This window comes from Oryx dammah, unplaced genomic scaffold (assembly GCF_014754425.2).
Source record: "Oryx dammah isolate SB20612 unplaced genomic scaffold, SCBI_Odam_1.1 HiC_scaffold_11, whole genome shotgun sequence".
NCBI lineage: Eukaryota > Metazoa > Chordata > Mammalia > Artiodactyla > Bovidae > Oryx > Oryx dammah.
In genome coordinates, this window is record NW_024070195.1 from 19224627 (window position 1) to 19238806 (window position 14180).

Below are 14180 nucleotides of genomic sequence, written 5' to 3' on the forward strand. Positions count from 1 at the left end.
ACTGTCATCAGAAGGGCCCCAAGTCAATGGACTCCAACACTAAAGAGTAGAATTTTGAAGTGACACCCACAGACATAAATATCTCCTTCCCAGGCCCCCTGGTTTCTCCAGGTCACCCTTGAAGAGGGATGTATGTGTCCCTTTTCTGCTGGAAATAATCTGACTTTGCAGTCAAAAGAAAGAAGAGAGCCATTGCCAGCATTTGTGTTCAAGTACACAGAATTCTAGGCAAGTCAAGTCCCCAGTGCAGGCTTTTAGTTTTTCCTCACTCTAGCTTGGTATTTCTTTATATTTATACTGAAGATAAAATATTCAAAACCAAAATCTCACACTGGACTGGCAGAGGAAGAGAGAAGCAGCACCCATTGGGGGCCTTTCAGAAAAGCAACATATGCAGTACGTTTTACTTAAACAGATCTCCACTCTTCAGGTTTTCAGATGTTTGCACGCAGCAGATTTTTGGACAGACAAATGCATCAGCTTCCCGGGGAAAAGCCAGGATTTGGCAGCATCTCTGTGGCAGGGGGAGCTGGGCACAAGAGGCTGACCCCAAAGGCTGGGCTAGGAAGGGTAAGGAAGAGCAGGGAGGCCTTTTCCTCTAGTGGCTCTTCCCCTGAGTAGACACACCCCTGCAGTTTGTTCCTACAGCAGGTTAGCCACTGGCTGCTTCCTAATTAACCACTGGAGAGTAGCCTGATGATGTTCATTCTTGAAGTGTTCACAGCTGACATCCCCTGCTTGGAACAGCAGCTATAACAGTCTGATGGAGACACAAAGGAGGCAGACAGTGGGGGTGAGAGGGAAAAATCAGAGGCTGTTCCGAAAAGGCTGGAGAAGCAAGAGGAAGAGGGGAAGTAAGTGAGCATGAATATACTAAACTGGGGGTGGCTAGGACTAGGGAACATACTCAGAGCCAGGTAAACGTGACAGGAAACAAAAAGGAAGAAGTGATCACGTGTCAAATAACACAGGGGCAAAGGCTCAAAGGAGATGCCCAGTCCCATACAGAGCACAAGTACAGTCTCTTTTAAGAGTGGGGGACAATTGGTCACAGTCGTAGAACTTGGCAGCAAGTGGAGAGCAAGTGAGGAGGGAGGAGAAAAGACAGATCCAGACTGGTTTCCAAGACAATCATGGTTGTTTCCCCCGGCCCCCCGAGCTTAGACGTTTCCTCTCTGTCACTCACTCGAGCAACACGTTGGTATCTTCAGGATAAGAACCCTCGACGCTGCCAACATCCCCTCTGCACCACCCCCGCCCCTCCCCCCAATAAAAATCCGTCCAGTTATCTCGCTTTTCCACTTGCTCTCTGGCTCCCGCGGGAGCTGTCACTTCGCGCGAGCGAACGGCCCAGCGCTTCTCCCACCTTAACATCTGGATGGCTTCCGCTCGTCTCAGTTCCAACAGCAGCTACCTTCTCCTAGACTGAGGCTCTCTATGCGCTCCCCACCATCCTGGGGGAGGGGGACAGGAGGTTACAGTCTTGCGCTAACGGAGGTGCACATGCTTCTTTTTCCTAGACCATCTCCCAAACCACAGAAACTTGAACCGGTGCTCCTCATCAGGTGCATCGACACCCCTTACCCTTCATTCTTCTAGACGCTGGTCGGCATCAGTGCCACACATTTCTCCTTCTTGCTCCCCGCCCAGTTCTCATTCCCCAACCCCACACTGCCGGTTTGGATTCCAGACTTGGAGGGATGAAGCTGGTTCGTAGCCAAGCTGAATCCAGGCAGCCTGGGGGCAAGTTAGCATCCCAGAGGCTGTAATGCCAGATGCGAGCTGGTCTCCCCGTGGGCACTGACAGTGCCGGAAGTCGCTCGGCGGCAACCACTATCTTAGGACCTGCATCCCGAAGCGCTCGCACCAAGCCCCCTCCCCGGACATCTAATGTCCAGCCACGCGCGTCCTCGCCCCAGAAACAACGCTCCAGTCCCCGGGCACTGCCGCGGGCCCCTCACTACCTTTTGGGCCGGTCCTGCCACGTTCCTGGGCACCCCTCCGTTCTGCCTGCAAAAGTGCTTGTGCCCCCTTACTGCCCAGCAACTTAGCGTCTCTATCCTGTGGGCATCAGAGACCCGAATGCTCCGGTCCCAAGGGGCTCCTTAACAGGCGACACTCATTCAAGCCGACGACACCCTCGCCACACAGACCTCACCCGGACTGTCAGCAAGATCAGAAGCAAAAAAAGAACAAATAAAAAGGTGCACATACCTAAAGACGAAAGCTCCTTGTCATGACAGGGGGACACTTGAGGTCTCCGGCTTAGAATAACCGCCTCCGTGCCAATGCAACGCCCGGGGCCGCCCGCACCTCGGCTCTGCAGACAGCCTGAGCGCGCTCACTCGGGGGAAGGGACAAAAGGTCGCGGGACGCGCTCGGGCCCCGCGCGTCCAGGCCCCGGCGCCGGCGGCCGACCTCCAGCCTCAGCTCGCGGCAGCCAGCGGCGGCGCGGGCTGAAGTTGCGGGGCCGGCTGCGCGCCGAGCGAGCGCGGCGGTGGCCGCGCGGGGGGCGGGGGCGGGGAGCGCGGGGGCGGGGCGGGCTCGGGGCCCGCGGCGTCGCCCGGGCGGGGAGGGGGCGGGGGAGCCAGCTGCTTGACAGTTACTCCAGCCCAGCTCCAAAGGCTGCGCTTTGCTGTCGGCGGCCAGCTGATCGCCGCCACGCCGAGGTCCTTGGCACGGGCTGGTGTCACCGCTTTGGAGTTATCCCTGGAATTCGCGCAGGGGACCGAGGGCATTGGAGGGAGACGGGAGAACAGCCGAGGCCAGCAAAGGCTCTTTCAGCTAACCTTTTGGGATTTCGAAGAGAGGCTGTGCATCGAAACAATGCGCTGGGGCTACATCGGTGACGTGTGCGTGTGTGTGTGTGTGCGTGTGTGTGTGTGTGAGTGTGTAGTTGGTTGCCCCTGGCAAGAGTCGTGTTGGAGAGCCCCCTTGATGTTTCCTTTGTGTGGGCTCTCGGCTAGAGCTTGTTTGAGCAGCGAGATCTCATAACAATGGGGAGAAACGGAATTGTCTTGTTTTGTTTTGGCAGATTAGAACTATACATAATCTGTTTTCTTTAGGAAAGTGTGGAGCTGACAGGCAAAGATATTCCATGGAAAGAGTCTTTGAAGTGGAAACTGTCCAATACTGGGAGTGTACAAGGACCCAGAGACAGTCTCTGCCTCTTTTCTTAAATAGGAAATCCCTTATTAGGTCTCAGTTTCCTTATCTGTAAATTCATCATCCTGAATGAACTGTACCTAGAGTATGTTAAGTACAATGGTGTATCCCTATTCCCAACTTGGATGAGACTCGGTGAGTTTAGATATGGACCAAAAGAGAACATTTGAGGACACTGTGTCCTTACCCAGTGGTGATGAGACTGCATCCTCACACTTGGGCTCTGAGACACCCAAACCATAGCCTAATCAGCTATATCATAGCTGACTTAAGGATTCAACAGGAGGAGCAGAGAGTGCTTGATGCCTAGAAAGGGCACCCAAGAGCAAGCCCTGGTCACCAGGTCACTGCCTTAGACCATGGAGGGCAGCCTGAGCAGTGAGTGCCTTGACAGGCTGCACGCTTCATGACAGCTGGATTTTTCCACACACCCACCTCCCTCTGTCCTTCTTCCAACTGACTAAATAGTTCCTAACAGCACTCATTTTTCCCAAAGAGACTTTCCTTCAGAAGAGAAAATGTGTTGACCACATGATACGGACATTCCAGTCTTCCTGGCAAGTTATTCCTTGTATGTGTTCAATAATTGGTATTCTGGTTAATATGTGTCCCTAGTGAATTAGCTTGACTTGACATAATCCTTAGGATGCTGAACGCTACCGTTCATTGGTTTTCTTCTTATACCCTAGACTCTGGAGCAGATGGCTTCCCTGGTGGCTCAGCTGGTAAAGAATCCATTTGCAATGTAGGACTGGGTTCAGTTCCTGGGTTAGGAAGATCCCCTGGAGAAGGGAATGGCTACTCACTCCAGTATTCTGACCTGGAGAATTCCATGGACTGTATAGTTCATGGGGTCACAAAGAGTCAGACATGATTGAGCGACTTTCACTGAAGCAGATACTTTACAAGCACTGTATCATTTGTTCCTGACTATAAGTTTGCATATTAAAAAGCAGAGATGTTACTTTGCCAAAAAAGGTCCATCGAGTCAAAGCTGTGGTTTTTCCAGTAGTCATGTATGGATGTGAGAGTTGAAGAATTGATGCTTTTGAACTGTGGTGTTGGAGAAGACCCTTGAGAGTCCCTTGGACTGCAAGGAGATCAAACCAGTCAATCCTCAAGGAAGTAAGTCCTGAATATTCATTGGAAGGACTGATGCTGAAGCTGAAACTCCAATACTTTGGCCACCTGATTCAAAGGACTTCTTGGAAAAGACCCTGATGCTGGGAAGATTGAAGGTGGAGGAGAAGGGGACAGAGGATGAAATGGTTGCATGGCATCACCGACCCTATGGACATGAGTTTGAGCAAGCTCCAGGAGTTGGTGAAGGACAGGAAGGCCTGGTGTGCTGCAGTCCGTGGGGTTGCAAAGAGTCGGACATGACTGAGTGACTGAACTGACGGATAAGTCTGTATTAGGTATTAATTCTCCCATTTCATGGATGGGAAAACCAAGATTCAAGGAAGTTAATGTGACTTGTCCAAGGTGACACAATTGAATAAACTTTAGATACTTGTGCAAGAGCTGGATTTTGACACTTGCAAACTTGGATAATGGTGGCCCTACCATCCTGTCTGTCATACATCCTTGTTCCCTTCAGCCTGGACCTGGGTTCATCCCTGTTGTATCCTTGTTGACACTTGACAACTGAGCCCAGGTTTTGCAGATATTTCCTTATTCTACCTCCTTTCTCTTTCACCTATTCAATGACCCCCCACCCCCAGTCTTTTCCAGCCTCAATAAATTTGAGAGTCACAAAGGTCCAAACAGCTCCACAACTCCTACAGCATTTCTTGGCCTCTTGATAGCTACTACAATGGCCATAAATAAAACTGCTATTGAAACATTCATTCATACAATAAACATTTGTGGAGATCTGAGAAAAGGATGGGGAAATAAAGAAAGAATGCTCTCCTCATGCCCCACTCAAATAGTTTACAACCTAAATGGTGATAACTCAATTAAGTATGGGAACTGAATGACATTGTTTAAGACAATGGCGAAATAGACCACAAGGACAGGTAGGATTAAATCAGAAGATACACTCTTCCCTCCTCCCACCAAAGTAAGCAAAACCAGCAGGAGGGAGAGGATGGAACCTGGATATCCTCCTTAAAAGAGAATTAGAATTAGGGCAAGCAAAAAGTGGTTCTAAAGGTAGGTTGAGGCACTTTACAGAGAACTAAGTGGAGTTCTAAATACACATAAACATCTTATTTGGGTATTCAAGGCCCTGCAGTGGGGTCTCATCTGTTCATTCAGGGCATTAAGTCATGTTCTTGTGCTAAAGAGTCCCAGTTTTCCCACGCTGCAACTACTGAGCCCACATGGTGTGATGAAAGATCCCGCATGCCTCGATGAAGATCTAGTGAGCCACAGCAAAGATCTGACACAGCCAAAAGAAATAAATATTAAAAAAAAGAAAAAAGATTCCCAGATTTACATTTCCAACTCAGAACTCTCCTCTAAGGTCCGATATCCGAGTACCTATTTAAAATTCCTGTTAATTTCTTGCTGGCCAATTCTTGATTCTCTTCCTCATAAACCAAAACTGATCCTCCTCTATTTTTAACCATCTTAGTTAAAAATAGAATAAAGGGCACCACTATCCAACCCCCTGCTAGAGGGCCAGAAATCAGGAAGTCGTTACTGATGCCTCTTCTTTCTTCCCACACTCAATTCACCAACAAAACCTGTTGCTCTGTCTCTGACAGTTCTCATTCTTGGTTACCTCTCTCCAGCTCTACTACCATCATCCTTCTCTGGGATCCTTCATCTCTAGCCTGTGTCACTTATCTCCTGGACTCCACTTTGCTCTTCCCTAGAATCCATTCTTCACTGTGGCAGGACAACTTTAAGATGGTCCTTAATGATTCCCACCCCTTAGTATTCACACCCTCAGGTAATCCCTTCCCCATGAGTGTGAACCTAGTGACTTACTTCTAACCAATAGAATATGGCAAATGGGCTGAGATATCACTTCCATGATTAGATGATAAAAGATTTTGATGTCTATCTTGCTAGTTGAATCTGTCCCTTGCTGGCTTTGATAAAGCAAGCTGCCACGTTGGAGACTCTCATATGACAAGGAACCGAGGTCCTCAGTTCAGTAGCTCACAGAAATGGAATCTTGCCATCATTCATATTAGCTCAAAAGTGGATCTCTCCTCAGTCAAGCCTTCAGATGAGACCTTAGCCCTAGAAAACACATTGATTGCAGCCTGAAGCTTTTCCTGAACTCCTGACTCACAGAAACTGTGAAATAATAAGCATGTGCTGTTTTAAACAGCTGAATTTGTGACAATTTGTTATGTAGCAATAGATAACTAATACAGAAAGAGTAATCTTTAAAAATAAAAATTACGTTGTGGTCATTATCCTGCTTAAAACTCTGCCTTTATTTCTCACTTATTATAAAATAAAATCTAAAATCCATGACAATGCTTAGAAGATCTTGGTGAGTCAATCCTTTTCAGCCTTACTTATGTCTCCAGCCTCTCTCTTATTAAGTTCAGGTCACTAAGGTCACAAGGGCCTTCTTTCAGTTCCCTAAATGTGCCAAATCACTTCTCAGAGAGGTCTTCCCTGACCACCTACATCTTCAAGTATATTCTTCCCCTCAATTCTTTTTTAAAGCGCTGTGTCTTTTATAGCACCAGTTGTAAATTGAAATGGTTTTCTTTACCTTTTTAGTTGTCCTTGGTCTCTTTTTCACTGAACTGTGAGATCATAGAGCTTCCCAGGTGGTGTATGCAGTGTGAGATCATAAGGGTAGAGACTGTTTCTGTCTTATATATTGTGGTATCCCCAGCACAGAGCAAGAGCTTAACTACTAATTAGTGAATGAAAGATGAATAACTCTGCCTTTCTGGAGCTCACCTGGACTCTTACCTTGATATTTTTATTTCCTTTGTCAGCCCCACCCCCAGCCTATCTCCATGCCCATAGCCTTCACCCCATTTCCCAACAGCCACATCTATTCATTAAGATCCATTTTCAGTACTCTAGTCTGAATTTGTGTCCCCCAGGTCTCTTGCCTCTTTCCCTGCATTCTCACTTCAGAACTTTCACAGCATCTTGGATCTTAACATCTCCTGAGATGCTGGGCAACTGCCACTCTGTATTATGGTTAATTATGTAGAGTCTAGTGGTTCCAAACATTTCTCCATTTACCTCATTCTAGAGAAAGAAGCCTGGAAAGAAGTACACTTATGCAGGAAAAGTCTTGGGAGAAATAATAGCTACTACAGATTAGCATCACTAGCATTAGTAGTCTATTACTAGCATTAGTAGTCTATTACTAACCAGATTAGATTATAATAGACTACCTAGGAAAAGTCCAGGGGGAAGAGCAGGGTCTAACACCCACCCTAAAGAGAAGTAGATTTCTGTTTCCCCACTATATTAGTCTGCTAGGACTGTCATAACAAATACCATATACTGGGTGGGCTTAGACAACAGAAATGTGTTTTCGCACTGTTCTGGAGGCTGGAAGCCCAAGATCAAAGTTCTGGCTGATTTAATTTCTGGTGAGAGCTCTCTAATTCTGTCTTGAAAACTTCACCACTTGAAGCATTCAGAGATACACTGGTGTAGCCCTGGAAACCTCATCCAGGAAAACAGTGAAGCCCAGAGCTTGTTAGGCATTGGTGGTGGGGATATTATAGAAATCTCTAGTGTGAGACTTTGTCATGCTTTCACACCAATGGAAAGAAATGACTTTTTCCAAAGCAGTTAACAGTTTAACACAAGTCCCCCACCCCACCCCTAGTCCTTATCCATGTATCAATTTTAATTTAACAGCCCAAGGGACAAATGGTGGAGAAGGAAATGGCAGCCCATTCCAGTACTCTCGCCTGGAAAACTCAATGGGCAGAAGAGCCTGGTGGGGTGCAGTCCAGAGAGTCACACAGTCAGACACGACTGAAGCAACTTAGCAGCAGCAGCAGCAGGGAAAAATGATAGCTATTATTTCAACTCAGGTGCCAGGCACTCTGCTAAGGGCAGGAACCACAGAGATAAATAGGAAAGTCATGGAACCCATCTTGAGGAGCCTGGTTGTAAGGACAGCTGTAAATAGCTGCGGTGGGTGTTATGAAAGAGGAAGTACTATGGGTGCTATGGGAACTGTGATTATTTTTGGTGCCATAAAACAGGGTGTTTGAACTTCAGCAGCACTGAAAAGGGTCTTTTCTGAAAACCAAATTTCATTGTTTTCCTCTCATGGGCATTTTTAAGGCCAGATTTTGTTTAGGGGACGGAATTGGCCATGCCAGGCTCTGTTCTTTGCACCACCAATCAGTCTTAGTAAATGCACAATTCATTAGAAGAAAGCAGAAGAGCATCTGAAGTGCCGCCAATTGTTTCCTGATTTAGAGCGTCAGATATTTAATGCAGGATTCAGAACATGTCCGAAGACCTACTGCCATTATGAAGTGAAGTGAGTGCTCTAACCGCAAGGTGCCAGAGATCGGCTTTTACCTAGGCACCTCTATCCGTTTGTATTTCTCTATGTATTCCTTCTGCCTACGATGCTGGTGCATTTGGGCTTTTACTCTCCATCTAGTTAACGAGTCCTGGAGAGAGGTAGCCAGATAGAGCTGAGATCGAATCTTTCTTCAGAACTATGATGTTTAATATCCAGGTGGATAGCATATCTAACATCCTGATTCTGCAATTCCTTGTCTACTCTTATAACCTTCCCCCATAGGCATTTGGTTACCCAACTGCAAGGCCAAATCATGACTGGGAATGCTGCCATGAAAGAGGAAGATGCTAGAACTCCTCTCTCCTACTATAACTCTTTACCCTCCCCCCTTGCTCACCTCTACTAACGTTTCACTCGTCGCTATAACCAATCTTTCTCTATTCCCTTTTATGTTTTTTTTATAATTAAACGTATTTATTTTAAATTGAAGGATAATGAATCAACATGAATCAGCCATAGGTATACCTATGTCCCCTCCCTCTTGAAACTTCCACCTACTTCCCTCCTTGCTCCACCCCTCCAAGTTGTTACAGAGCCCTGGTTTGGGTTCCCTGAGTCACACAACAAATTCCCATTGGCTATCCATTTTACATATGGGTAATGTATATGCTTTCATGTTACTCTCTCCATACATCCCACCCGCTCCTTCCTCCTCCCCTCCTTTATTTCTGTTTTTCTAGTTTATGGAGTGCATAAGAATCACTCTGGGATGGAGTTTAAAAAGCAGATTTTGATTTTTTAATTCAGTCATTTGAAAAAGCATGCTGACGATTCTGCTACAGTTGTCTCAGAACGTACTTTGGGACACACGGGTCTGGGTAAGGTCCCAACAGGTGCCTGGCCTTCGTGGCACTGCAGTGTGTTTCCAGAAGCCTTTCAGCTGCATCCCCATCTCTCCACAGTACCCAGTCTAAGCCTTGGCTCTTCCTATCATGACAGTGTCCGGGAAACAGCCTTACAAAAAGTGTTTGGACTTCGAATTGAAACACGTGGGTTGTAAACTTGGGACAAATCTCAACCCTTGTGATCTTAGGGGCCTCACTTGTCAAATGAAGGATTTGAACCACTTGATCACCAAGCTTCCTTGGGCTCTAACATTTGATACTTTCTACTTCTGCCTTTTTGCTCGGGCCATTTCTACTGCCTGTAAACTTTCAGCTGAGAATTGCCCATCATGTTTTCTTTTACCTCTGAGGTTTGTCTCTAAAACCCCGGGGAAGGAGGAGGTAGGGGGTTCAGGATGGGGAGCACGTGTACACTCGTGGTGGATTCATGTTGATGTATGGCAAAACCAATACAATATTGTAAAGTGATTAGCCTCCAATTAAAATAAATAAATTTAAATTTTAAAAAAAGGAAATAAAAAGTAAAAACCCTGCCTAGCCAGAAAGCCTGGTTCAAACACTGCCTCCTTTCCCGATGCCTTCTTGGCCCTCCACACTCTGCCTGTACCTTCTGCAAGTCCCTTGTGTGTCCCCTGAATAAGACCCTATCACACACCTTCCTTCCAGCCTAAATATTTGGTACGCATCCCCTCATCAGTTTATAAACTCCTTGATGTTGGGAACTATGCTTACTGCCACTTATAGCATTGTAACTTCTATATTAAAGAGCGTAGAGAATCATCAGTAACTATCGACCATGTTTGGAACGAGAGCACATAGTGTCCCTGCTGCCTTCTGTCACCTTATCCCCTGGAAAAAGTATGTTTACAAGCCTGTATTTTTTGACATCAGAGCTGGACCTATAGGAGTACGTTTCAATGTAACAAACGACAGCTGAGTCTTGCTCGCTGCTCTCGAAACTGCTGGGAGCAGAACCCCATCCTCCTCTGTCCATGCCTGGTTCTGATGATAAGGTCCTCAAGGGAGCAGGCATCTCGTGCTGTTGTTTTCTTACCATTGTCACACATATCTGCTTGCACAATGGGAAACTCCTTGGGCCAACACCCTTAGCATTTTAGTATGTCCCAGGAGTGGATGCCTCAGGGGGTCTGAAATCAGGCCTATGCATTCAGGCAAATGATCCATTCTTAAACCACTCCTTCACCCCCACTTCTAGCTTCTGCACCAAGTGACCTGGAAGTTGCATGGGTGAAAGATAGTCAGCAAAATGTTCAAGGCTGACAGGAAATAAAATGTGTCCTACATGTAGCAAACAACCCCCTTCTGTCCAGCAACTTGAGATTGGATTTCTCATATATTACTATTATATTATAAGGAGTGGTCATTTTCTGCAATAATTAATTTATAAAAATCATTTCCCAATTTTTTGATCTCAAGCTCCATTACACAATAATGTAATCTAGACCACCCAATTAATAGTTTATATATACATATATATATATGTTTATATGTATAGAACTTGGAGGGCATTATGCTACATGAAATACATCAGACAGAGAAAGACAAATACTGCATGTCACTTACATGTGCAATCGAAAACATACAACGAACTAGTGAATATGATGGAAAAGAAGCAGACTCACAGATACAGAGCACAAACTAGTGGTTACCAGTGGGGAGGGCAAGAGGAGAGGGAAACATGGTTAAAAGGTATAAACTGTTAGGTAGAAAATATGCTACAAGGATACAATACAGGGAATATAGCAAATATGTTTAATAACTAGAAATGAAACATAACATTGAAAAATTATGAATCATTATATTGTAACATATAATATTGTACATTAACTATACCTCAATACTTAAAAAACTCATATTTATTTATATAACATAACCTAAATCCTCTCGTATTTTTAAAAATTGTTAAGGGCCTTGGGGAAACACCCTGAAAGAGTCTTGGGAAACCTGAGGGCTCCTCAGACTATATTTTGAGAACCTCTGCTCTAGACTGACAAACATTTTGGTAGAACGTTAACTTTACAAATTCCTATAGCTCTGAACCCAGTAAGGCTGAAGGTAAGTAGTATAAATTTAACAAATACTGTTGCACAAAGACATTAAAAGAAGGATAAAATAATGCAGCATGAATGCAGAAGGGACTGGAGCCTACCACCAGGCACGAATACACACAATGCTAGGTGCTTGACGCGTAGGCTTTTCTTAAGGTTTTAAATTGACTTTCACTTCATAATGACTCTTTTTCCTTTTTCTCCCATTATCAGGGGAAACATAAAGGAAGACATTTGTCTGTACGGTTCTCCAGGGTGATTTATTTATATTGTGTCCCCCGGGCCTCCTGTGGCTTGCAGGTTGTCCCAGGCAGCCCCTTCCTGTTCTTTCTCCACCTTTATCACTCCTGCTGACTGCCCTGGCGCTCCCCACGGAGGGACCACATCAACGTCCAGTGATGTCCAGTAGGGTTTGGCCAATGGGGAGCCCCAGAAGAGATTAGATGAGGGGAAAGGAGTGAGGTGAGGATGTTAATTCTGAGGCTCCTCCCTCTGAGGTCACATTGGGCTGGCTGTACCCTTTCACAAAAGATGACTGCTCCCCCTCAACCCCAGGCAGCCTTTCTATATAGTTCTCTCTCCTTGCATGTTCTAGAAACTTCTTCCTCTACCATCCTTTGGAGCCAGGTGGTGTTCGCTTCATTCTGCCCTCTGGTTCCCCGATATTCTACTGATTCAGACCTCCATAAGTCATCTCTTTGTAAATAAACCTTCTTGGAATTATTCTCATATGAGCCAGCCATCCATTCCCTAATACTCCCCTAAGTAATGCACATTAATAACAGCCTATTGACTACTGAAAAAAAGTTTTAAACATGCTTTTAGCCAGTCATTCATATTTTTAAAAATATTTTTTCTGTATGTAACTCCTTTAATTTTTTTCATTTCTCTTTCAATTTTAGGCAAGATCTGTTGTTACACATAATCTTGTTCAATTTCTTTTCTCCTTACTGTCCCCCAGCAATGCACAAATCTTCCTAAAGGCTGGTCCCTCTGTAATGCATGAGATCGAGACCGTTAACTTCGGAAGGTGATTTTAGGAGGAATTACGGACCTAGAAACCATTTTACTTAAAACTTTTTCGCTGCTTGTTAATCTTCACCATCTTCATGGACATTATTCTGCAGTCCAATTCACATCGGAAACAGGTCTCTGAGGTTAACTGGCTGTCGCTATCATTTAAGCAAAGCCAGAGAGAACTGAAGGGAGAATCAAGATGGCTTAGAACACAAAGGAAAGGTTCTGAAGCCACAAATGAGATTCCTCCTAGCTGTTCACTCTTCTCTGCAGCCACTCAGCTCATATTCCTGCTCCTGGGGCTGGGAGTCCAGCTGCATATTTAAAAGGCTGGTATCTCCTCTCTGAGGCCTGGAAACCATTAGCTCTCCCTGCTAGCTTCGGCGTCCAGTGCTTCTTTTCCTTCCTAAATCACCCTTTCCCAGCCTCCGCCTCCCTGATCGATCTGGGATACTGGATACAAGCTCCAACCCCCTGGGCCCCCGCACAGTTTCGCTTTGCAGATGGGAAAGCAGAAATCTGACTCTTGCGGCAGGGCTTGCTTGACCCACAAAGCCTTCTTTGGTAGCAGGGACCAGGCCTGGCCCCACTTCCCCTCTTTCCTTTTCTGCTCACACACAATCCATGTCCCTGGCAGCTTCGCTGTCACAGAAGCTGTGACAAAGGGATGGGGCGCCGTCACCCTCCATAATTAGCCAGGAAGGCAGGGCTGCTGTAATATCACAGCGTTGACAGAGCTCTTGCACCTATTAAATTATTCACGCCGCCGAAGTGTCATGGGCTGTCACGTTCAAAATAGGTCATTCTTGCTCAGGCTGCTGGAGGTGAAAATTTCACAGCGATGGCAACACATCCAAGTGCCTCGGTTTCAGCCAATCTCCAAAGTAAGGGGCTGCTCCAAGCAACCCTCTATTACTTTTCATTGAATCGCAGTTATGCTTTCCTGAGCGGCAGCAGGAAGCGGCTGGAACAGCTGTCTGCTGGCAGGCACGAGAACTCTGGGGGTGGAAGGCTTCATTTCAGCCTCTTCCTTCACTGACCTGTCCTCAAGGGGTTGCTTGAGGAATATAAATCTGAACACGTGTTCTAGTCTGCTCCCTGTACCCAAGACGGCTGTAAAGTCTGAATGAAGATGTAAGCTCTGGGCACCGGCAGGGTTTAGAAGAACGAATGCACACAGGCCTCTCTGAGTAGTGCCTCTCAGCCCTGGGTGCCGCATTCAAAGAGTAATTCAAGTTCAACAGCTGTGGGGCATGCGTCCCTGCGTTTCAGATCCTAATTTGCCGACATTCGGGTCTCTTCAGCACTTAGAATACACTTGGCCTCTTGTTGGCATAGATAAACTAGTCAATTCAAGTGCCTGGTGGTGGAATACAAACATTTGACTGGCTATTGCAGGGTCTGGGGAATTACTGGCATGTGAATATGTTCTTTTAACAGTTTTCAAGGATACAAAAGACTATCTTACAGGAGGAAGAACAATTTTCCTCTAGGATTAGAATAAAGAGAAGTGATTGAAGACACAGCTCTTTGGGGCTTGAGATAAAATTCAAGCGAATGTGCTGATTGCTGGCTCTTGACTGTTAACTGGATATG

At 45.9% G+C, this 14180-nt stretch overlaps 1 protein-coding gene across 5 annotated transcripts in view; it reads right to left on the reverse strand.

The window, feature by feature from the left end:
* The window catches only part of RIPOR2 (RHO family interacting cell polarization regulator 2), a 109206-nt gene that overhangs the window by 79456 nt on the left and 15570 nt on the right, over positions 1 to 14180 (reverse strand). The window contains exon 1 of one of the 5 annotated variants that reach the window (XM_040249940.1): positions 2215 to 2407. The exons of the other annotated variants lie outside the window; for them this stretch is intronic. The gene's annotated coding sequence lies outside the window, so the exon portion shown is untranslated. Of the gene's footprint in view, positions 1 to 2214; positions 2408 to 14180 lie in introns of those variants that run through there. 5 annotated transcript variants of the gene reach the window in all.